Below are 25,537 nucleotides of genomic sequence, written 5' to 3' on the forward strand. Positions count from 1 at the left end.
CCTATGTTTGGGATCATTGTCCTGTTGGAAGTAATAATTTCTAGGAAGATCCAAGGCGTCAACACTCTGTTGTAAGTTCTGTTTGAGAATGTTCATATACACAAATCTGTCCATGGTACTTTCCACAAACACTAATTTTCCGACACCAGAGGCTGACATACAGCCCCATACCATCACCTCCGTGCTGCACCGTGGGGTGAATGTTGTTTCGGTCGAGGTCTGTATTCGGTCTTCTCCAGACCAAGATCCTACCATCATTGTGCACGATATTAAATTTGCTTTCATCACTAAACAATACAGTATCCCAGAAGTCTGCTGTCTTGGATACATGCTGTTTCGCGAATTGCGTCCGCCATTTCCTGTTCTTTTTGCTGATGTAGGGCTTTCTTCTCGGGAACCTGGTTCTGCAGCCCGAACCATTGAGAATGGTACGAACTGCCCTTGGAGTGATGTCCTTTCGGAAGTGGTCATGTACATATGCGGATAGTGCCGATGCTGTCGTTTTCGGTTTTTTCTTGATGGTTCTTAGTAGCATTCTGGTCTCTCCTGTTGTAAGCTTCTGTGGACGACCGTGTCGTTCACTGTTTATTACTACATCTCTGTCCTTATATCGCTTAATGATAGATTGCACAGTCGCTCGGCTTCGTCCTATGACGTTCGCAATTTCGGCATACGACTTGTGTTGAAGATTTTGGGCGACAACCATGTTTCGTTCCTCAATGGTCGTTTCCTTCCCCATGCGGCCCATTCTGCTGTTCCACGGTACCCACGACCGACGTTCTGTTGCTTCACGGCCGCCACACGACTACACAAGTGTGGCGTGCACTCCGGGGCTGTGTCAGCCGTTTGTTTGCTTGAAAGTAGTCTGCTGTACGAATACATTTTGCCCTGTCTTAGACCGTGCGGAGTACAACATATTTTATTTTCCCCGAATAGATTCATGGCATACGGGAAGCTTCATTACCAAGAACATGGTTATCTGACGCTACATCATCGTACTTATTCGTATCGGCGCTGTGGGTGATTTACTATCCCAACACACCATCGTAGTTGGTCACCACCTACTGTATGAATACTTATTTCCATGACTGTATACAGATGGCGGTAATATCGTGTACACAACGTATGAAAGGGCAGTTCGTTGGCGGCGCTGTCATTTGTACTCAGGTGATTCATGTGAAAAGGTTTCCGACGCGATTACGCTCTCACTGCGGGAATTAGCAGAAGAGGTTAAAAAATCAGCCACACACATAAAAACCAAAAGTTTTGTTTAGCTCTTGACTAGGTTTCGATATTTATAATAATATCTCCTTCTGAAAGAGTTTTTATTTGTTGTTGTTGTTGTGGTCTTCAGTCCTGAGACTGGTTTGATGCAGGTCTCCATGCTACGCTATCCTGTGCAAGCTTCTACATCTCCCAGTACCTACTGCAACCTACATCCTTCTGAATCTGCTTAGTGTATTCATCTCTTGGTCTCCGCCTATGATTTTTACCCTCCACGCTGCCCTCCAATACTAAATTGGTGATACCTCGATGCCTCAGAACATGTCCTACCAACCGATCCCTTCTTCTGGTCAAGTTGTGCCACAAACTTCTCTTCTCCCCAATCCTATTCAATACTTCCTCATTAGTTATGTGATCTACCCATCTAATCTTCAGCATTCTTCTGTAGCACCACATTTCAAAAGCTTCTATTCTCTTCTTGTCCAAACTATTTACCGTCCATGTTTCACTTCCATACATGGCTACACTCCATACAAATACTTTCAGAAATAACTTCCTGACACTTAAATCTATACTCGGTGTTAACAAATTTCTCTTCATCAGAAACGCTTTCCTTGCCATTGCCAGTCTACATTTTATATCCTCTCTACTTCGTCCATCATCAGTTATTTTGCTCCCCAAATAGCAAAACTCCTTTACTACTTTAAGTGTCTCATTTCCTAATCTAATACCCTCAGCATCACCCGACTTAACTCGACTACATTCCATCATCCTCGTTTTGCTTTTGTTGACGTTCATCTTGTATCCTCCCTTCAAGACACCATCCATTCCGTTCAACTGCTCTTCCAAGTCCTTTGCTGTCTCTGCCAGAATTACAATGTCATCGGCGAACCTCAAAGTTTTTATTTCTTCTCCATGGATTTTAATACCTACTCCAAATTTTTCTTTTGTTTCCTTTACTGCTTGCTCAATATAGAGATTGAATAACATCGGGGAGAGGCTACCACCCTGTCTTACTCCCTTCCCAACCACTGCTTCCCTTTCATGTCCCTCAACTCTTATAACTGCCATCTGGTTTCTGTACAAATTGTAAACAGCCTTTCGCTCCCTGTATTTTACCCCTGCCACCTTTAGAATTTGAAAGAGAGAATTCCAGTCAACATTGTCTAAAGCTTTCTCTAAGTCTACAAATGCTAGAAACGTAGGTTTGCCTTTCCTTAATCTTTCTTCTATGATAAGTCGTAAGGTCAGTACTGCCTCACGTGTTCCAGTTTTTATTTATTTTTATGAATATCGAAATTTAGGTCAGGGGATAAATAAACCTTTGCTTTGCAAATTGATTGAGCCGAGCGGTCTAAGGCACTGCAGTTATGGACTGTGCGGCTGGTCCCGGTGGAGGTTCAAAAATGGTTCAAATGGCTCTGAGCACTATGGGACTTAACATCTTAGGTCATCAGTCCCCTAGAACTGAGAACTACTTAAACCTAACTAACCTAAGGACATCACACACATCCATGCCCGAGGCAGGATTCGAACCTGCGACCGTAGCGGTCGCGCGGTTCCGGACTGAAGCGCCTAGAACCGCTCGGCCACTTCGGCCGGCGGTGGAGGTTCGAGTCCTCCTTCGGGCATGTGTGTGTGTGTGTTTGTCCTTAGGGTAATTTATGTTAAATAGTGTGTAAGCTTAGGGAATGATGACCTTAGAAGATACGTCCCATAAAATTTCACACACATTTGAACATTCTCCAGTTGGTTGGCTGATTTTTTTCAGCCTCTTCAGATTTACACAGTTGCTGAATCGGAGCCATGTTTAAGATTTTGGAGCCGGCCGTTGTGACCGAGCGGTTCTAGGCGCTTCAGTCCGGAACCACGCGGCTGCTACGGTCGCAGGTTCGAATCCTGCCTCGGGCATGGATCTGTGTGATGTCCTTAGGTTAGTTAGGTTTAAGTACCACTAATTCTAGGGGAGTTATGACCTCAGATGTTAAGTCCCATAGTGCTTAGAGCTATTTGAAATATTTTTTTAGATTTTGGAATTAGGAAACTTTCAACGCGGAATGGTAGTTGGAGCTTGATGCACGGGACATTCCATTTCGGACATCGTTTGGGAATTTGATATTACAAGATCTGCAGTGTCAAGGGAATTCTAAATTTCAGCCATTACCTCTGACCACGGATAATGCAGCGGCCGAGGGCCTTGACATAACGACCGAGAACAGCGGCGTTTGCTTAGAGTTGTCAGTACTAACAGACGAGTAACACTTCTTGAAATAACCGCAGACATCAATGTGGGACGTACGACGAATGTATCCATTAGGACATGGCGTTCATGTGCTATGGCAGCGGATAACGCAAGTGAGTGCCTTTGCTAACAGAACGAAATCGCCTGCAGCACATTTCCTGGACTTATGCCGGCCGCTGTGGCCGAGCGGTTCTAGGCACTTCAGTCCGGATCCGCGCTGCTGATAGGTTAGCAGGTTCGAATACTGTCTCGGCCATGGATGTGTGTGATGTCCTTAGGTTAGTTAGGTTAAGTAGTTCTTAGTCTAGGGGAATGATGACCTCAGATGTTAAGTCCCATAGTGCTTAGAGCCATTTGAACCATTTGAATCTGGACTTGTGACCACATCGATTGGAACCTAGACGACAGAAAAACCCCGGTCTGGTCATATGAGTCCCGATTTCGGTTGATAAGAGCTGATGGTAGTGTGTCGCAGATCCCACGAATCCACAGTTCCAGATTATCAACGAGGCACTGTGCAAGCCAATGGTTGTTCCATAATGGTGTGCGCTATTTTCACATGGAGTGGACTGGGTCCCCTAGTCCAATTGAACGGACCACTGACTGGAAATTCCAGAACGACGTTGGGATTTTCATGGGTGATAAGACGCTATGTCCCTGGACCACAATTGTTCCGCGATTGGTTTGAAGAACATTCTGGACAATTCGAGCGAATGATTTGGCCACTAAGATCGCCCGACACGAATCCCATCGAACATTTATGGGACATAATGGAGAGGCCAGTTCGTGAACAAAATCCTGTACAGGCAACATTTACGCAATTCTGGACGGCTGCAGGGACAACATTGCTCAATATTTCTGTAGGACGCTTCCAACGACTTGTTGACTCCATGCCACGTCCAGCTGCTGCACTACGTCGAGCAAAAGGAAGTCCGGCACGATATTAGGCAGTATCCCATGACGTTTGTCACCTAAGTGTGTAGCTTGATGTTAAATTAGATATTTTCTTACGTTAATATCAGACTTTTAGATTATTTGTGCTACTCGTGTTTGCACCGTCATTCGTGCACTTTTGGTAGAAGTTCATGGTAGTAGTATGCAAACAGCCAACCAGCTTCGATTATTCCGAAATGCATGTTCGCCGTACGAAGGGGCCCATAGTGCTCAGAGCCACTTCAACCAAATGCATGTTCCCAGGCGTTGGGCCGTATTAATTTGTTTGTCAAAGTGTATCAGACCAATGGATTTCCGCCGGCCGCGGTGGTCTAGCGGTTCTAGGCGCGCGGTCCGGAACCGCGCGACTGCTACGGTCGCAGGTTCGAATCCTGCCTCGGGCATGGATGTGTGTGATGTCCTTAGGTTAGTTAGGTTTAAGTAGTTCTAAGTTCTAGGGGACTGATGACCACATATGTTAAGTCCCATAGTGCTCAGAGCCATTTGAACCATTTGAATGGATTTCCGTAACTGTGGCCCATAACGTCGCCAGTGTTCTTTTTCCTTCCGCGTCACATGCTCGCAACTCCTCCAGGCGAGATTCCTGACACGTTGGGCAGTGGTAATCATGACTTGGCTCATATAGATTTAAGACAGAGAGGGCGATTGATGGCATGTTTATGATCTCTAGAGAGGCATCCTCTCCATTTCACGAAGTATTTGCAAAGATTGATTTCACTCTTATTATTGCAATGTTAATAATACAGTTTGTAACAGGTATAAGTGCAGATATTTCTATTGGTAACTGTGGATGGTGTACTGAAAAACGTTATATCAGTGTTTACGTCATTTTCAGACTAATAATTACAGCAATTACAAGTCGTACGTTTTCAGGTCGACTACCTCCATCTACATGTTACAAGAGCAAGTAATTAGTGCTTATTATCCCATGGGTAGCAGGTCAGGTGTTGAAGTGTGAACACATGGTTGCAAAACGGTGAATCTATATTGTAAAGAGTAGACCACTTACATTGTTAATGGTGCAGTTATGACGCTGTGGGAAACACCAGGTCGCAAAGTTTGTGACGTCTTTGTAGGAAGACTGCTCGACACAGACAAATAACAACCAGTACACTGATGTGTGCACATATTAAGTGCCACATGTAAGATATCTGCAGTTATCCCATAACACCCTGTACGTTAGTCATAATAATAATAATAATAATAATAAAAATAATAATAATAATAACAAAATTATTTCAGTAATTTAGGTTCTCTTAACATTTTTTAAATGCATAACATTTTCAATGTAGCAATGATATACTAACACAGTGGTCTGATAGGGAGCTGAAGATAATTGGTCGGGACAAGAGCTTGTAACAGTAGGATAAAATTAGCAGCATAAATAATGAGAAATATTAAACAGCAGAATGAAGGTACATACAGAAGGATAAGAAAAGCTGGAAAAAATTTGGCAAAGTGAGAGGCCTATTGGTTTGTTACAGGATAGGATAATGAAATCCGGGGAGCTCCGATAGGGATGCTACGACAAGTATAACAGAAAAATCCGAAGCCCCCTTTTGAATGCAAAGTAGTTTTGAATCAGAGATATGTCAGTGGAGAGTTTCTTCTAAATACGTATGGCTCTAATAGAGTAGGAGACGGAGAGTGATACACAGGATATTTCGAAAACATTTTTGTAACACAGGCCAACGAAAGTTTTTTTTTTAAATTCTTTTACTTTGAAAGCTGATCATTATAGATTTTTATGAGCTCAATACAAACCTAACCTAATTTGTTTTGCATCACCCATAGTCTTCGAGCAATACAGCTTTTTACTGTATAGAATAAAAATTCTATGGTATACAGTAAACGGAGAAATTAATGAAACGCTTTGTTATAAGATAAGCATGGTTCGTATTTACAGTAAGCTGCATAAAACAAGGATATGAGTTAATAGACGTTTCACTTGTCAGCTGGAAATGGTTTTTATTTTCTTTCTCTTTTTTCTTTGAAGCTTGTTGTGTAGCTTTTTCTACAATGAGTCGCTTGCTGAACTTCTCTGTGAAGTGACCAACAGAAGTCCCCCATCATGTTGGTGCTCTAGCGGCCTTGCTAGTGTTTTTCCATCACTTTAATGTCCTGGTGAAAACACTCTCCTTGCTCCTCATTAACATCTCCCATATTGTCCAGGAAGTAATCAATGTGACAATTCAAAAAGTGAACTTTCTGGCTCATTAATCATCCTAAAGTTTTAAACTATTTTAACATTGTAGCTGTAATAGAAACATATTCTGGGTCTTGTTCATGTCCTAAGAACTATGTAACGACTTCCTTGAATGGTACCCATGCTTCTTTGTCATTGTGTTCATTGTGGATTCAAAGTTAACATCAAACATCAATTTTCTAATGTCAGGTCCGACAAAGTCGCCTTCTTTTAGTTTAGCTTCTGAAAGGTATGGAAACTTTTGGCAGAGATACTTAAAACATGGTCCATCTTCAGGCAAAGCCCTTACAAACTGTTTCATTATGCCTAATTTTATATGTAGAGGTGGTAGGAGCACGTTTTTTGGATCTACATGGTTTATGCGTAGAATATTCTTCTCACCAGGTCTTAAAGACTCTCTCACAGGCCAGTTCTTTCTGCACCAGTGTTGATCCCGAGCCCTACTGTCCCATTCACACAAGAAACATGGAAATTTGGTAAAGTCACCTTGCTGACCAAGGAGTATGCACGTTCCTTTTAGATCGCCACATATAATCCAACCATGAGCAGAACAGCCTATGTGATTTAGCTCTATTTCTAGGTTTTCAGAGTTTTGTTTCATTTTTACAGAATGTGCAACTGGTATAGATGCATACATGCTACCAATGTGTAATAAAACAGCCTTTAAATTAGTTTTGGATGAATCAATAAACAGCCTCCAGTCTTCCTTTTTGTATTCAATACCAAACTTACTCATCAGACCGGGAATGTCGCCAGCCAGGGTGGCCGAGCGGTTCTAGGCGTTACAGTCTGGAACCGCTACGGTCGCAGGTTCGAATCCTGCCTCGGGCATTGATGTTATGATGTCCTTAGGTTAGTCAGGTTTAAGTAGTTCTAAGTTGTATGGGACTGATGACCTCAGAAGTTAAGCCCCGTAGTGCTCAGAGCCTTTTGAACCATTTTTTGAAACGGGAATGTCTGAGCAGTACATTAAATCTCCTTCTTGTTGAAAAAACTTGGAAAATTGCTGCTCTCTCTTTCTATACATGTATATGCTGGTTCCAACTGCCAATAATTTCTTTTCTTTTAATCTAGAGCCAAGCAATTCAGCTTTTTCTTTCGTTAAGCGCAGATCCCTTACCAAATCGTTAAGCTCGGTCTGAGTAGACAATTTGGGCTCTAGACTTTCTGCATTACAATGGAATTCATCATCATCCGGTTCATCTAAATCACATTGTACATCAGAAAACACTGCTGCTGGAATAGAATTTAAATCATCTGGTGGTCAGGAACCGGCAAATCTACACCATGCCCTACTGGTCAGCTGGTGGACAGAAGGTTAGGGTAACTTATTACCTTCATGTTTTTCGAATTATGACCAATAATATCAACGCTGCAAAAGTAGCAATCAGCGGAATGATTTCTTGGCTCCCTCCATATCATAGGAACAGCAAATCTAAAGGCTTTTACCTGATTTTTAGACCATTTTCTCAGATCTTCAGCACACACACAACATACATCATACGGCACGATTTATCTTGATCACCAAGTTTAGATTAAAAGTATGATAGATAAACCTTTTTCACAAAGTCTACAATGTTTATTTGGTGTTTTTTAAACACTAATTCACCACAAATACAACAAAAACTGTCAGCAAAGTTTTTACAACCACGATTAGACATTGTACTGAGCACATGTACAGGAAACAGGAAATTGAGATTAGGTTGACAGTAAACAAAAACCATATATTAACATCAAAGTAGAATCGACCTTTTTTGCCAGAAATTGTTTTTCAGCAGTGCTACCAACATCATCTACATTCATTACACCTCCTTTTAAAATTATTTTAACTATATAAAAGTTGTTAAATTGTTTAAAAAATCGCTTAATTTAATAAATTTAATCGTAAAATGTGTAAAAATTGTGGGTCATACAGTTTCCTAAGTATCATATTTGGATTTCCCACCCTAAAAAACATAAGAATAAGGTACTTTCAACAAAAGAGTTTTTCCATTGTTGGCATGTGTAATCTTTGGGGATATACTGAAACAAAAAAAAAAGTTAGTATAAACATATACTCGTATCTGAAAATCCTTCGCATTTGGGATATTGGGCCGGCCGCAGTGGCCGTGCGGTTAAAGGCGCTGCAGTCTGGAACCGCAAGACCGCTACGGTCGCGAGTTCGAATCCTGCCTCGGGCATGGATGTTTGTGATGTCCTTGGGTTAGTTAGGTTTAACTAGTTCTAAGTTCTATGGGACTAATGACCTCAGCAGTTGAGTCCCATAGTGCTCAGAGCCATTTTTTTGGGATATTGGTTCAAATGGGTCTGGGCACTATGGGACGTAACATCTGAGGTCATCAGTTCCCTAGAACTTAGAACTTCTTAAACCTAACTAACCTAAGGACATCACACACATCCATGTCCGAGGCAGGATTCGAACCTGCGACTGTAGGGATCGCGCTGTTCCAAACTGAAGCGTCTAGAACCGCTCGGCCACCTGAGCCGGCTCTAGTAGTCTTACGATATTAGTTTCGTGTTCGTCTATGGTACGTTTGAAACCGTCGGTCACTTTATTTAATCCAGGTGCTGTGCTAAGATGTTCTCAGAAGCATTAATTATTCACCGTGGTAGATGTAGTAAGGCAGTAGAGCACTTAATGAGATGCAATAAATTTCAGGGCTTTTGAAACCGTGGGCAGTAATCGCGAGTTGATTTTGGTATAAATGTCTTAGTTAATGTCTAATTAGGATTTGCTTCCGCTCACTATGTACAACTAACAAAATGTACGTAGAATCAGAACAAGAAACTGAAAAACTTCCATTTGGACATTGTTTATCCGTAATTATCTGCCATGCTTTCCATATTATGTTCGCAGTTCGTTTGTTGTATATTACTGCTTCATTCGAGGTGATCTGTCGTGTGTCCAAGTTGGTCAGTTATCACTCAGGGGTGAAGAATTTGAACCCATGTTTACTGTGCAACAAACAACCCTGATTTTTGTGTTTCGTACATTTCACTGTAGTTCCGCAGCTTCCTAAATTTCAATTTTTTTTTCTTTTATTCTATCACTGCGGCTGCAACTAGTGTAAGATTTGAGATAAAATTACAGTCTTGTTTGTCAAGGTATTTATTTTCCGATTTCAATGACATGTTTCATCTGTTGTAGGTATCTTCAAATTATCAGCGATGTAAAATTTACAAAAATAGTGATGTCGAAGTGTCCTGATCCAGTCTTGTATGAAAACGTACTGCACGGGAAAATCTTTTACGCAAACTTACAGAAACTGGTCACGGTGCACGCCTTCCAGAAAACGATTATAAGATGCGAATATATCGGCAAAATGTGACTGGGCTACCAAAAAGTTGAAAATCTCCAATGCCTAATCGGCAATAAGCCATCATTTTTTATATAACGGTGTCCCTTTTTTAAAGAGGTTTAGCCTCGTTGCTGTGAAGTATGCTGGTGTCTCTTTTGTTATTTGTTTGATTCCCTTATCTTTAAGGCATAATTTAGTATTTGTTTTTTGTATTTATGATGGCCTTTTCATGAGGTATAATTATCTTCTTGGATAGATGCCAGTTAAATTTACTCTTAATTTCTGAGCTATCATATGACGAATTACGTACATTACAAGCCTGTTTATCTTCTGTATATGAATACAGTTCTGCGCAATGAATTATGTATAGAATAGCCGACGCCATCCGTCTGTTTCCGCTGCACTACTTGCACACGAGGGCCGGGTTACCACACTTTTCCGCCCTAATTGTTTGTCAGCAGGCCCGCTCACACAAGTTGTAGTCCCTGTTCATGAAGATCTGCTGTTCATCTGTTCCTAACTTGTGCGGCATCCTTCGCGGAGCATGGCAACGAATAAGGTAGTTAAAAGATGTTTCGATATTTATTTTCTCCTCTCCTTAGCCGCCCTTTTCAAGTCTAATTAATTCCAGTTTATCAAACCTTAAAATTTCTTTGCTGCAATTTTTCATCGTTGCGGTCCTTTAAACTAACCCGCTTGACAGACATTCGGGAACTTCAACTTTTTGATTTCCCAATTGCATTTTGCCGATGTATTCGCATCGTATAATCATTTTATGGACGGCGTGCCCCATGATTAGTTTCTGTAAGTTTACGTAGAAACTTTTCCCATAGATTTTGCACAACATGGGATCAGAACGCTTCCTTATACCTACTTCCGTAAATTTTTTCTTGCAGATAATCTGAAGATACCTACCATAGGCGAAACGCGTCATTAAAATTTGCAAATAAAAAAACCCGCAAACAAGACTTGGTTTCTGTCTCATAAATTTAATGTGACGTATTTCGCTTGCATCTTCTGTGTGCAGCATACAGCCTGTTCATAATCTGGCGCAACTCAGCGGGTCTTGATGGACGATGAAGTGTTTACTGTGAATGAGCGCTGATGAACCTACTTACCACAAGTGAATTCTGTCTACATCAGATCTATTTGTTATGTCCTTCCATTCGATATCTGAAGCCCTGTGGGACATCACGACTGACGATTTATGGAAACAGTGGTATATCTAAAGCTAGAAGGTCAGTTTTGGATTCCGAAATCCTACATCTCTTGAATAATTACCCAACCCTTCATTTTCCGAGCCGCCTCATAATACAGTGTGAAAATTATCGAACCATATGAAAAACCGTAAATTAGTTACAAACTACGGCGTGTACACACTTTATTCATCATGTAAACGCCACTACAGATATTCGGATTTAGGCTGTGACATGTTCTATATGCCTGCCATCATTGACGATGATGTGGCGCAGATGAATAGCGAAATTCTGTATGACCCGCTGAAGTGACAGAACATCGATGCGATCGATGACCTCCCGAATGGCTATTTCTCAACTGAGTAATTGTCTTAGTGTTGTTGCTGCACACCTTCTCTTTAATACAGCCCCACAAAAAGGAGTTGCATGTGTTCAGATCTGGAGAATATGGCGGGCAATCGAAGCCCATGCCAGTGGTCTCTGGATACAGCAGAGCCACAATGCGGTCCCCAAAGTGCTCCTCCAGCACATCAAACACACTGCTGCTAGGATGGGGTCGAGACCTGTCTTACATGAACCATATCTTGTCGAAATCAAGGTTAGTATGGATAATGGGGATGAAACGTAATCTTTCAAAACCTTCACCTACCATTTTGTAGTCACCATCAAGGAATATCACGCCGATTATTCCGTGACTGGACACTGCACCACACAGTCACTCGTTGAGAGTGAAGAGATTTCTCGATCACGAAATGCGGATTCTCAGTCCCCCAGATGCGCAAATTTTGCTTACTGACGAACCCATCTGAATGAAAGTTGGCTTCGTTGCTTAACCAAACTATACATACAGACTAATTCCCATCATGCCTGTCGGTCAACCGTGGAGTTTGAACGTCCTAAAGCAAAGTGTCCAGAAGTTATGACGATTTTATTTCACATTGTTCAACAATTGTCACCCTGTAAGTACGAGCAAGCAGTACAAAGCCAGGCGAATCCCGTTGTTCAAGGGCTAGATGCCGAATAAAATTTCGAGATGCGTCTTGGCAGAACAAACTCTCTCTCTCATCTGTGGAGTGTTTACCGGAGCCACTCGGCTACTGTTATTCCTCGACTTCCATTATTCCGTATGATCTCCCGGAAGGGGAAACGTTACAAGAGTGGGCGTCGCTAATCGCATTCAGCCCCTTGATAAAGGCGCTGCAGGCAATTAGATGAGCAGCGAAATTGCCGGCGGAGTTTCTACGGCGCCTCCTGTCAGCCGGCCTCCAGGGGAATGAGTACAAAAGCCTCCCCTGCTTTTGTTCTCTCGGGCGCAGCGAATTCCTGTTAAATCCAAACTGAAATTTACATTCTCTACTTCCACAGAGATTTATGGCCTTTCAGTGTTCCCGGTTAGCAGAAACGGTACTGAATGATCGGAGTTTCGTGGAAAGCAACGTAATTTCCAGGCATACGCTGGGTGACATAGAAGGTAGATCGTCCAGAAGCTGTGGAGTGGACAGTCACCAAGGTAACTACATACACATTCACAACATCAGCGGGTATGTAAACTGTGAGAGCCAATATTCATTGTAACTTACAGAATGTCCACCGGAGGTCACTAGTGTTGTTCGCGAACAGTCTTTTTTCGAGGCCTGTTAGATCATACAGGATGGTCCATTGATCGCGACCGGGCCAAATATCTCACGAAATAAGCGTCAAACGAAAAAAACTACAAAGAACGAAACTTGTCTAGCTCGAAGGGGGGGAACCAGATGGCGCTATGGTTGGCCCGCTAGATGGCGCTGCCATGGGTCAAACGGATATCAACAGCGTTTTTTTTTAAATACGAACCTCAATTTTTATCACATATTCGTGTAGTATGTAAAGAAGTATGATTGTTTTAGTTGGATCACTTTTTTCGCTTTGTGATGGATGGCGCTGTAATAGTCACAACATTTTAGACGAAAAGTTTGTAACAGGTACGTTTTTTAAATTAAAATATAGAACGTAGGTACGTTTGAGCATTTTATTTCGGTTGTTCCAATGTGATACATGTACCTTGTGAACTTATTATTTCTGAGAACGCATGCTGTTACAGCGTGATTACCTGTAAATACCACATTAAGGCAATAAATGCTCAAAATGATGTCCGTCAACCTCAATGCAGCTGGCAATACGTGTAATGACTTTCGTCTCAACAGCGAGTAGTTCGGCTTCCGTAATGTTCGCACATGCATTGACAATGCGCTGACGCATGTTGTCAGGCGTTGTCAGTGGATCACGATGACAAATATCCTTCAATTTTCCCCACAGAAAGAAATCAAGGGACGTCAGATCCGGTGAACGTGAGCGCCATTGTATGGTGCTTCAACGACCAATCCACCTGTCATGAAATGTGCTATTCAATACCGCTTCGGCCGGCCGAAGTGGCCGTGCGGTTAAAGGCGCTGCAGTCTGGAACAGCAAGACCGCTACGGTCGCAGGTTCGAATCCTGCCTCGGGCATGGATGTTTGTGATGTCCTTAGGTTAGTTAGGTTTAACTAGTTCTAAGTTCTAGGGGACTAATGACCTCAGCAGTTGAGTCCCATAGAAAAAAAAAAAATACCGCTTCAACCGCACGCGAGCTATGTGCCGGATATCCATCATGTTGGAAGTACATCGCCATTCTGTCATGCAGTGAAACATCTGTAGTAACATTGATAAAACATTACGTAGGAAGTCAGCATACATTGCACCATTTAAATTGCCATAGATAAAATCGGGGACAATTATCCTTCCTCCCATACTACCGTACCATACATCAACACGCCAAGGCCGCTGATGTTCCACTTGTCGCAGCCATCGTGGATTTTCCGTTGCCCAGTAGTATATATTATGCCGGTTTACGTTACCGCTGTTGGTGAACAACACTTCGTCGCTAAATAGAACGCGTGCAAAAAATCTGTCATCGTCCCGTAATTTCTCTTGTGCCCAGTGGCAGAAGTGTACACGACGTTGAAAGTCGTCGCCATGCAATTCCTGGTGCATAGAAATATGGTACGGGTGCAATCGATGTAGCATTCTCAACACTGACGTTTTTGAGATTCCCGCCATTTGTCTGCTACTGATGTGCGGATTAGCCACGACAGCAGCTAAAACACCTACTTGGGCATCATCATTTGTTGCAGGTCGTGGTTGACGTTGCACTTGTGGCTGAACACTTCCTGTTTCCTTAAATAACGTAACGTAACGGATACCGAACAGCATACATAGCACACGCCCGCTGGGCATTTTGATCACAATAGCCATACATCAACACGATATCGACCTTTTCCGAAATTGATAAACGGTCCATTTTAACATGGGTAATGTATCACGAAGCAAATAGCGTCCGCACTGGCGGAATGTTACGTGATACCACGTACTTATACGTTTGTGACTATTGCAGCGCCATCTTTCACAAAGCGAGAGAAGCGGTCCAACTAAAACATTCATATTTTACATACTACACGAACATGTAATAAAAATGGGGGTTCCTATTTAAAAAAAACGCAGTTGATATCCGTTTGACCTATGGCAGCGCCATCTAGCGGGCCAATCATAGCGCCGTCTGGTTTCCCCCTTCAAGCTAGACGAGTTTTTTCATTTGATGCTTATTTCGTGTGATATTTGGCCCGGACACTATCAATGGACCACCCTGTATACCAATTTGAGACAAATCATGGGATACCGATATGCACGTATAATGAGCTGTCACTTGTACTCAGGTGATTCATGTGAAATGGTTTCCGATGAGATTATGGTCGCACGATGGCAATTAACAGACCTTGAAAGCGAAATGGTAGGCCTAGTTGGAGACAGACGCATGGTCATTCCGTCCCAAATTGCAGGCATTAACTCTCAACATGGACAAGGCAGTATCCGTCGGCCTTCACTTCATAAAAGAGAGTTTGGGTGGAGTTGTCAGCGCCAACGGACAAGTAACACTGCTGGAACTCAACATACGTCGAACGCGTTCAGTTAGGACATTGCAACGAAATTAGGCGTTAATGGGCTACGGCAGCAGACGACCGAAACGAGTGCCTTTCGCTAACAGCACATCATCGCCTGCAGCGCCACTCCAGATCTTGTGACCTTAGCAGCAAACTAGAAAACCGTAAGAGTTGACAGTAAGGCGAGGGTGTGGTGCAGACGCCACGAAGCCATGCACTCACGTTGTGAACAACGCACTGTGCAAGCTTGGCTCTATAATGGTGTGGGCTGTGTTCACATGTAATGGACTGGATCCACTGATCCAAATGAACCAACCATGACTGGAAATGGTTGTGTTTGGTTACTTGGAGACCATCTGCAGCCATTCATGGATTTCATGTTTCCAATCTATGACGTCATGTCACCAGGCCACAGTTATCTGCGAATGGTTTGATGATCATTATGGACAATTTGAGCCGATGTTTTGGCCAACCAGAAGGCGCCAACATTTATGGAACAAAATCGAGAGTTCAGTTCGTGCACCAAATCCTGCTCTGGCAAAACTTGATCAATTCTGGACGGCTGTAATGGCAGCATGGCTTTTTTCTGCAGGTGACTTCCAGCGACTTGTTGAGTCAATTCCAAGAAGAGATGCTACACTACGCCGAGCAAAAGGAGGACCGACACGGTAATACGAGGTATCCTATGACTTTTGTCACCTCAGTCCATCATAAAGTATTAGTGTTGTTCAGGTATCTGTATACAGTGTTCTTACAAGGCCTCATCGGTCATATACAGGGCGTGAACAACGTTATGTTTTAGAGTGATCACTGTGAAGGACGCGGAAGTGCTGCGTACTCGTATGAGAGAGCGTTATCAGCACCTGAAAGTTTTTAATGGGCCTCATGCTGGGTCGTTATTTGGCCAGCTGGAAAAAAAAGTACAATATCCAGACCTGAGAGGCATTAGAATGGAACATTGGCCCAATGTTTGGCTGCATGGATTCGTGGGAGGAGGAGTACTTGTAGTAAGGTTTCCAGTAGACTACGTCTGACCACTACCAGAGAAGATTGCTTATTGTGCGCCAAGCACATTGTAGGCACTTGACATCTGTGTCTATCATCCGAGATGAAGTAATGGTCTCCGTGCAACATGATGTGTCATCGTTACTCGGAGACTAGCAGCAGCCGATCTAACGAATTATCATCAGGTGCGTAGGTTGTCGTTAACACCACAACAAAACGGCTGTGTCTTGAGTTGAGTAGAAAGTGGGGGGGGGGGGGGCGGAGACTGCTGATGAATGGCGTCACATGAATGGTGCTTTCACACTACCCCAGATCACCATCGTCGGCAAGTATGGCGACAAACTTTGGACACGTCCCATTATTTCAGCGTTTTAGAGAGGCACGGCGGTGTTACAGCTGGCACCAGAGTGAAGAGAGCGATCCACTGCGACTTCAGGTCACGGCTGTCATTGTTCGAATGAACTCTGCCGGCACTATTAAACGTCACGGACATCTTGCGTTCTAAAACAAGGTGCATAGAAAAATAATGAGACTGACAACTCTGTGTTGGTTTACTTGCGTACAGTCAGAGTTTCAGCTCTATTCAGCGATCACCTGATTTTAGGGAGCACCATCAGTGAAGCTGTGATTTTGTTGTGAGTGACGAAAATGGAACAGCAGAATTTATGGCAACAGAATACCATCAAGTTATGTGCTAAACTAAAGTAATCAGCGAGTGTGATCTTTGAAGAGTTAAAACAGCCGTACAGGGAACATTCCTTATCAAGAACAGAAGTTTCTCGCTGGCAAAAATCATCGGTTTGGAAGACCGAGAACAAGTTGAACCTGTCTCAGGGTGACTTTCAACTTCAAAAACAAACGAAAACGTCGATCGTGTGCGTGGTCTTGTGAGGTCAGACCGACGTTTAACAAACGCTTCCATCGAACATAAAATTTTGACCTAAGTCCCGAACATGGGAAAGTTTCCGCCAAAATGGTGCCGAAAAACCCCATACTGAGCAGAAAGACAATCGAGGAAACATGAGTGTGGATCTTCTTGAGACGACTACCAATGAACATGAATGGTTGAGTCTTGTGACCACAGGTGATTAATCCTGGATTTTAGGGTAGTATACCAATACAAAGCAGCAAAGTGAGGAGTGTCACACTGAGACGTTTCCTAGACCGAGAAAACCTCGAATGAGTAAATCAAACATAAAAGAAACAATGTCGATATACTTTTTTGCCAGTAGGGACATCGTGCATAATAAATTCGTTTCTCCAGGACAAACTATCAACCAAGCGTTTTATTAAGTAGCTCAGGATAAGGGTGAATCGAGTGTTATAGGACACTGCAAAACATGGATGCTCCATCATGACAACGCCCCATTTCACGCAGCCACTTTCATCAAGGAATTTTTGACAACAATAGCATTCATTTTGTCCCACAGTCACCATATCACCTGATCTGAGTCCTTGTCACCTTTTTCTTTTCCCTAAATTGAAAAATATCTCGGTATGACGTTATTTTGTGACTCAGGAGATCACTCAAAATAATGTGACCGATATGCTAAAGGCGCTACCAGCTCCAGACTTTCAGCACTGCTACTAAGATTGGGAACAACGACTCCGCCGGTGTGTAGCTGCCGAAGGCAACTACTCTGAAGAGGACAGTATTGCAGTTTGAAGAAAATAATAACTTCGAAAGATAAAAAATCATTGTCATTACTTTTCTCACACAGCTCATACGTTACCTCCCAAGCGACGTTATCGTGATGCCACTCTTAAATAGAACAATGCTCGACCACTCATGGAACGTATTCTCTTGAGATACTCCCCTCGCCAGCAAGTTACCCAGATCACCACTAATAGAACATGCGTGAAACCAGCTCGGACGTCAAATCTGCCTCACTGACATAACATCAGGGACTAGTTAAAAAAGTTGCGAGGGGTTCAACGTCGCACTGGTAAGTGGTCTGATACAGCCAAGTTACTTGTAATTTGAATCACTTTTGTAATCCCTCAAAAAAGCGCGTACCCCCACAACACGTGAAGCTTCATTTCATTTCCTCTTCCCCTTCTAGGTGCGCAGTGATTAGCACACTTGACTCGCATTCGGGAGGACGTCGGTTCAAACCCGAGTCCAGCCATCCTGATTTAGAATTTCCGTGATATCCCTAAACCACTCCAGGCAGATGCCGGGATGGTTCCTTTAAAAGGGCGCGGCCGATTTCCTTCAGCTTCCTTGACACAATTCGAGCATGTGGAACGTCTCTAATGACTTCGATGTCGACGGGACGTTAACGTATTCTTTCTTTCTTCGTCCTAGGTGCATCATTTTTCTTTCGTCAGGTAGTCTGTACACCTGCTACGTACTGCGCTGTCACAGCGGCGACATTACGGTATTTCTACATCTCTGTTAACTTTTAAGATAAACTGAATCTAATTGTATTTTTTGTTTAACTGTATCTCTCGTTCTGGACGAAATGTTAAAGTTTAGAGCTCTACAGTCTGTTAATATTAAGGCAGAAACTTTTGAAATGTTGTGTGTAGCAGAATGTTGAAAATTAGATGGGTAAATCGAATAACAAATAAGGAAGTATGGAAAAAAAATTGTGGCATATCTTGAGTATAAGATGGGATCGGTTGATGGAAGGTATTTTCAGGTATCGAGCAATTCTCATTGTGGTACGGGAAGGAAGTGCAAGGGGTAGAAACTGTAGAGCAAGTCCAAGGCTTGAATACGGTAAGCCGTGAATGTTGGTTGCGTCGTTACACAGAGATGAAGAGGCTTGCACAGGACAAATTAGCATGGAGAGCTGCTTCAAAACAGTCTTCATAGTGAAGATCGCAATATCATCAGTGTGCTAATTTCATTTTAGCTTGTTACCAAAACGAGTAATAACTGGACAAAAGGAGGATCAGAAAAGTCTTAGAAATTAGTGTCAACGTTTTTCCTGAAACTTGGATTTTTCGTTAACTTTAACTTGTTTTAAATTTCAAGGTAATAATTGTTGTAAGATTAAGACTCAAACCATCGATTATAAGCTACTTGTTCAACTATTCGCCTGCTGTTTTTGCTGTATTGAGTCTAAGGAGAATAATTGGGCTCCGCTTAAATGAAAAGAGAAAATTACTGACAATGTTTAAATCTAGGACCAAAAGAAAACCTTCCGTGAATTCTCTAATAATTTCCTTACAAGTGCCAGGTTATTTTGTTATATAGGAGTCCTTTCATCCATCGACAATATGTTAGAGGAAGGATATCATCATAAAATACAGCCAGTTTTTACAAAATGACAGGTATTGAGAGACTTTCTAATTATAAGAGCTACAAAGTTCAAAGTATAGAAAAGAACGATAGAGTGATTTTTTTTTTTCAAATCTCAGAGAATACTCTCGTTATGTCATATTGAAGGAATGGTCGATGATAGGAGGCCACTAATCATGAAAGGATGATCGCATTCTGTAAGAAGGATGGACCGCTTAAGAACAAGGTAAATGGACAATGCGTTTGATATCTTTCCCAAAATAGAGATCTGAGAATAGAGGAGAGAAACACAGATAAAATACATTGAAAGCAGGCTGTTGAAAAGACCGAGGAGGGAGATCATAAAATTTTCTAAGATGTCCAGGTACAGCTTATTCGATAAATCATGTAAGTGATATCAGCATTGATAATACGTCAGAGGTAAATAACTATCTTTTCGTTGTATCGGATTTTCGATACATCAAAAGCTGTTATGCTTATTTAACGAAGATATTAGTTTATAAACAGCAAAACGTTATTATTTAAATTTGTTGTATATTTATTCTTCAACTGCATACAGGTTTTCCCTTTTTTATGACAAATATTTTAACATGTTATTACATATTTCTTTATAAATAATCGTTGCCTACATAGGTGGTTTACCACACTAAATCTATGCTAACAGTAATATCAAAGAGGAGATACACTGACTGTCTGCATGAATGGCCACCAAAAAACTGTGGCCAAGAAACAGCCACACAACACGACTGATTCACAGCCTATGCCATCTATATCCTTGCCACCAACACCAGTTTTCCTGAATTGTGCACTTGGGAACTCTCCCAGCCATATATTCTAGTTTACCGTAGCCCTCCTTGTCTCAACATCCATCAGTCATTGCCCTTACTCTCTAGACCCTTCCCTGTTTTCACTGAAGCACTACACAGCCCTCTGTCCCACCACCGCACCTTTTTACTTCGCACGTTTTCAGCTGCCTCCTCCTACCCCTACCCTCTGTCTTACCTCCTGACTGCACCAGGCAACCCTACCCTCTCACCCTCTCTGCACTGTGTCCCTGTATGCTCCCACAAGCAGCACTTTACTGATCCCCACACCAACCCATGATCCCTCTCCCTCCTTACCCCAGCCTCCTCCTTACCATCACCACACTGTTTCCTCTCCCATCATGTGCTGCTGCTCACAGTCTGGTTTCAGCAGCCAGAGACTGTGGTCATGTGTGTGACTGTTTGTGTGTGTATGTATGTGTGTATGTGTATGTGAATGCGTTCTATTTTCGATGAAGGCCTTGTTGGCCGAAAGCTCACTTTCTGACAATCTTTTCTTTGTGCCTACCTGCACTTTGCAACGCAAAACAAACACAGTCCCAATTCCTTGGTTGGGTTCAATACAAGTGGCTTGTGTTGAGGGTATATATTTGAAGAATCTGTTTTTTGTTTCCACTTTATCTTATTAGCGTATAAGCCCGTCTCCACCACTAAATAAGAGACTGGTTATTTGTCTGTCATATGTGTTTTTTTCTTCTGTTTTCGAAGCATCATCAGTAATGATAACGTGTGGTCCTTTCTTTACATAGTCTTATAATGGAAATAATTAGTTATCTTGTACAGTGTATGACACAGAGTATTCGACAGTAGCATGAAAATTTCACTTCATATATTTCGTGTTTTCACATTTTTGTTTTTTAAAATATGTACTTATTCCATATTTTTAACATGATTAAAATCTCTCGATGATAAATTTCGATCCAGAAGAGTATGGTTGCCACACCTCGGCGACAAAGGAATGGATACATTACATTCCTTATCTTTAGAGGTATCGTGAAAGTCCTTCAGAAGAGGTAGTGTGAAACTGGCCAAGCTTAATTTTAGAAAGTATTTCCGGAGGAAAAGATTCACTAGTGACAAACTTGTGACGTAGGTTCCTCTTTATTGTTTTCTTTTTATGTTAAGAATCATAGATGTCATTCGGTTTAGGCTTCTTTACAACTTCTCAGCTACAGAGAAATCAGTGTGGATGGAGTTCTGGACCTAGACATAAGAACTCTGCTAACAATGTTTGACAAAGCCAAAACTGATGTGTTATGTAGAACGTGGTGTTCTAAATACACCTCATGTTCAGTATCATTTTCAAATTTTTTCCTTTGAAAATTTCGTTCATTTTTTGCTGTTATCTCAAATGATTAATTGTAAGTACTGAGTCCTTTAAGAAATGTTTTTACCCAGACTTACTGAGTTTCATGTATTATTGCGATACCAGAGGTAATGGAAGTTGTTGCTGACGTTGTTGTTCTCTTCTTCTTTTTGAATGGTGTTCAGTCCATGATTGCTTTGAAGAAATTCTCCGCACTAATCTAAAGGTGAAGCCTTTTCATCTCTGCATAGCTACTACAATATACATGCTTTGAATCTGTTGTAAGGTTTTGGTCTCTGTTTACAATTTTCACTCTCCTAACACTTCCCTCCATTATCAAGTTGAAGATTATTTAATGCCTCAGAATATATGATATCCACCTATCCCTTCTTTTAGTCAAATTTTTCAGTAACTTTTTCTCCAATTCTATTCAGCACCTCCCGTTTAGTTATCCTATACTCGTCTAATAGTCAGCATTCAGCTGTACCAAGAAATTTCTGAGCTTCTACTCTCTTCTTGTCTGATACATTTATCGTCCGTCTTCCACTTCTCTACAAGACTCCAGGCTAACACTCTCACGACACACAAATATTTTCTGTTAACAAGATCATTTTCATGCTATTGTCAGTCTGTATTTTATATCCTCTCTAATTCAGCTACCAACACTTTTTTGCTAACAAACAGTAAACCTCATGTACTACCCTTAATGTTTCCTTTCCTAATCGAATTGTCTCATCATCGCCGTAAATAATTTGACTGCAACTTTCTATCCTTGCTGTTGTTTTGTCGATGTTTATTTTTCAAGATATTATCCATGCCGTTCAACTGTTCTTGTCAAACCTGAAAGTTTTTATATTTCTTCTACCTGAACGTTAATAACCGTTCGAGTTTTTTCCTGGTTCCCATTACTGCACAGATTGAATGACACTAGGCCATAGGCTACATTTCTGACCCTTACTTCTTCAATTATTTCAAATATTTCAATTCTCACAACTGCAGTCTGGTTTCTGTACGAGTTACTGATAAACTATCGATGACTGTGTTTTTCCCACATATCTTCATACCTTTAGAGAATCTATTCCCGTCATCACTGTCTAACACTTTCGCTAAATTTACAAAATTCGCCGGCCGCTGTGACCGAGAGGTTCTAGGTGTTTCAGTCCGGAACCGCGCTGCTGCTTTGGTCGCGGGTTCGAATCCTGCCTCGGGCATGGATGTGTGTGATGTCCTTAGGTTAGTTAGGTTTAAGTAGTTCTAAGTCTAGGGGACTGATGACCTCAGATGCTAAGTCCCATAGTGCTAAGAACCATTTGAACCATTTCTACAAAAATCTATAAACATAACTTGGCCTTTTATCTACGTGACACGTACAGTAAGTTGTATGCCCAATATAACGGAGAAATGTGTGAGCATTGCCGATATGTCGACGGTATAATATCGATGTTTCAATGTCGACATAAAGGTACGTTTACACTGGGATACATGTATCGCGACATGTATGAGCGACATGTCAATTTGACATGTCGCGATACATCACCTCATACAAAAATTCACGGAACTTGTATGCGGACCCTCAAGCTCATACATGTCGCGTATACATTATGTATATCGCTTTTTGGCCATATACGCGACATGTATGAGCGACATTTGAAGAACTCGCGCATGCGCAGTACTATCATTTCCTGTCGTCTTGTCGACTGCCGCTTATTTCGACGATTAGCGCATGCGTAGTACCAGGCTCTTTGGCGGCTGTTTGAGTTTTGAAGGTGCCGACTGTCGTTTCGACGTTAATGTATCTGCATAAAATATCAAAAAGTGCCATATGCAACATTATTCTTCGTGTTTGCGAGGCCATTGTGCAAGTTTTATCCCAAGAAGTGAAGGTAAAAGTTTTATTTATATCAGAGTATGTCATACATTAAATAATTTTTTCATGCATCTGGCACGTATATCAATGTTTTGCTGTTATTCCGGCGGCCTCGCGTGATAATGTTGACAACGGATGCCGACAATCGTGTGTGAGACGTCGGCATTAGCAATCGCGCGACAATGCAAATGTTTTGTCATGAAATCTTCGTTTTACGAGGAATCCCCAGTGGCTAAAAAACGGAGTGTTACTGCCAACTGATCCTCTGGTGGAATCGCTTCCCGAAAGTTTGTGTTGGTTTTGGACACAAGAAGAGCCACAAGTGATAACAAACCGCGGAAATCCTCCATACTCATCCAAACATAATTTCTAAAATATGGCGTTAATTCGCGAGAAACTCTCTGTGCCACCATCTACGCTTCCTCCGCCTTTTATTCCTATCATCTTCCAAAAGAGCAAGTGTATCAGCACATAAAAATGTGAAAACTTCCAAATCGTCGTCGGAAGCTATCGCACAGTGATACATATCAACCAGTGTAAACGCACGCTCATACATGTATGAGGTTGATACTTGTCAACTCATACAAGTCGCGATACATGTCGCAAAGTCGTATATACATGTATCTCATACATGTGCCTATACAAATCGCAGTGTAAACGCACCTTAACATTTACTAAATCAGGACATTTCCGATACTCAGCTACAACGTTGCTTATGCTCGCTATGGTTTGTCAATGAGTGCAGTGCCAACAAAGAGGAAGTATAGAGGTGAGCAGAACTTGAGGACGATAGTACCGTTCTCATGATGTGTCACCGCCAAGTAACATGGCCCGATGGAACTTGGACCATATGTAGTAAGAACTGCTACGGTAAACAACAACATCGGGATTTTGTGTCCATGTTGATGCAAAACACCTTGTTATTTGTTTACTTTTTTATTTCCAAAACTAGTTTCAGCGACAAACATCACCATCATCAGTGGGTCTTTAAATCTAAAACATGCAGAAAATAGCATAGTTATAAAAACATAGTAACACATTATTACATTTCTACTGTTAAATTTTTGAAATGAAGTTTTCTATGAATGCTTTCATATTACCTTATGTCTTTTATGTTATGGCATGCTTTTAAGAATTATTGTCGCTGTTTGCGGAACATTTTTTGTGCTTTTTTTCTGTTGCCGTTTTTTCTCAGCGTACATCACGCCATCTGAAACTGTGTGAGCGTGAGTAAACAATTACTAAAAGGTGAACTTAGTATGTCTACGTTGTTCACTTGGGGTTGCGGTAGTGTTGCAGAATACAGTTTTGGTATGTTCTGGTCTCTTAATCATTCGCGTACTGAGGTTTGTTGGACGGCATGTAGCTGATTCTATACACAGGAAAAGAAAACTCTCGCACTTTGTTTACGATCGAGAACATTACACCATCTTGCTGCTCGCGTTTGTCGTGTATTGCATGTTGCGAGACATCTATGAAAACTGTAGCGGGAATTACAAGACTACTGTTCCTTATTTATGTCCCTGTGTGTGTTAGGGAAGTGGTGCTTGTGTGTGTGTGTGTGTGTGTGTGTGTGTGTGTGTGTGCTTTCTGTTCTGTGTCCTTGGTCAGTTCTCTCAGACCGGTAAAAAGTGTGATCTTACAAAGTGTTATATTTTTGTTTATTACTTTTTTCCGTTCCAGTATAGACCTTTGTATGTAATAATTTTCTTCTGTTGGTATTTGTCGGTACAGACTGTTACTGTGTTTTAGAATGTGTCTATCGTTTTCGATATTAGTGGGCTTATGGTTTTTGTTCATTAGATGTTCTGCGGAAGTTGAATGTGTGCTGTCACTCTTTAGAGCTCTCATGTGCTCTGTGAACCTCGTTCGGAAATTTCTGCTTGTTGGAACTATGTACTGGGCTTGACAGGAGTTGCATGTGATTTGATATATTCCAGCGTTGCTGAATTTGTCTGAGGTTTTTTTTTCTGGTGTTAGCCATTCCTGAACTGTGTTGTTTCTTCTGAATGTTACTGGTATCCCATGCTTTGTCAAGATGTTTCCAATTCTATGTGATACTTTGTTATTGTATGTCAGTCTGGACCATCTGTCTCTTTTTCCTGATGTGATGTGGCTTGCTGTGTTGTGTGTGTGTACTTCTTCTGGGTTTTCAGATCCTTTTGTTGTGCTCTTGAGCGGCTGGTTGCTATTTTTATGTTTCATTTTTA

General features: G+C 41.7%; 1 protein-coding gene across 1 annotated transcript in view; it reads right to left on the reverse strand.

The window, feature by feature from the left end:
• LOC126473757 (serine/threonine-protein phosphatase rdgC) overlaps nucleotides 1-25,537 on the reverse strand; it is a 1,849,640-nt gene that overhangs the window by 325,399 nt on the left and 1,498,704 nt on the right. The gene's annotated exons all lie outside the window — the stretch shown is intronic.

Source organism: Schistocerca serialis, chromosome 4 (assembly GCF_023864345.2).
Source record: "Schistocerca serialis cubense isolate TAMUIC-IGC-003099 chromosome 4, iqSchSeri2.2, whole genome shotgun sequence".
Lineage (NCBI taxonomy): Eukaryota > Metazoa > Arthropoda > Insecta > Orthoptera > Acrididae > Schistocerca > Schistocerca serialis.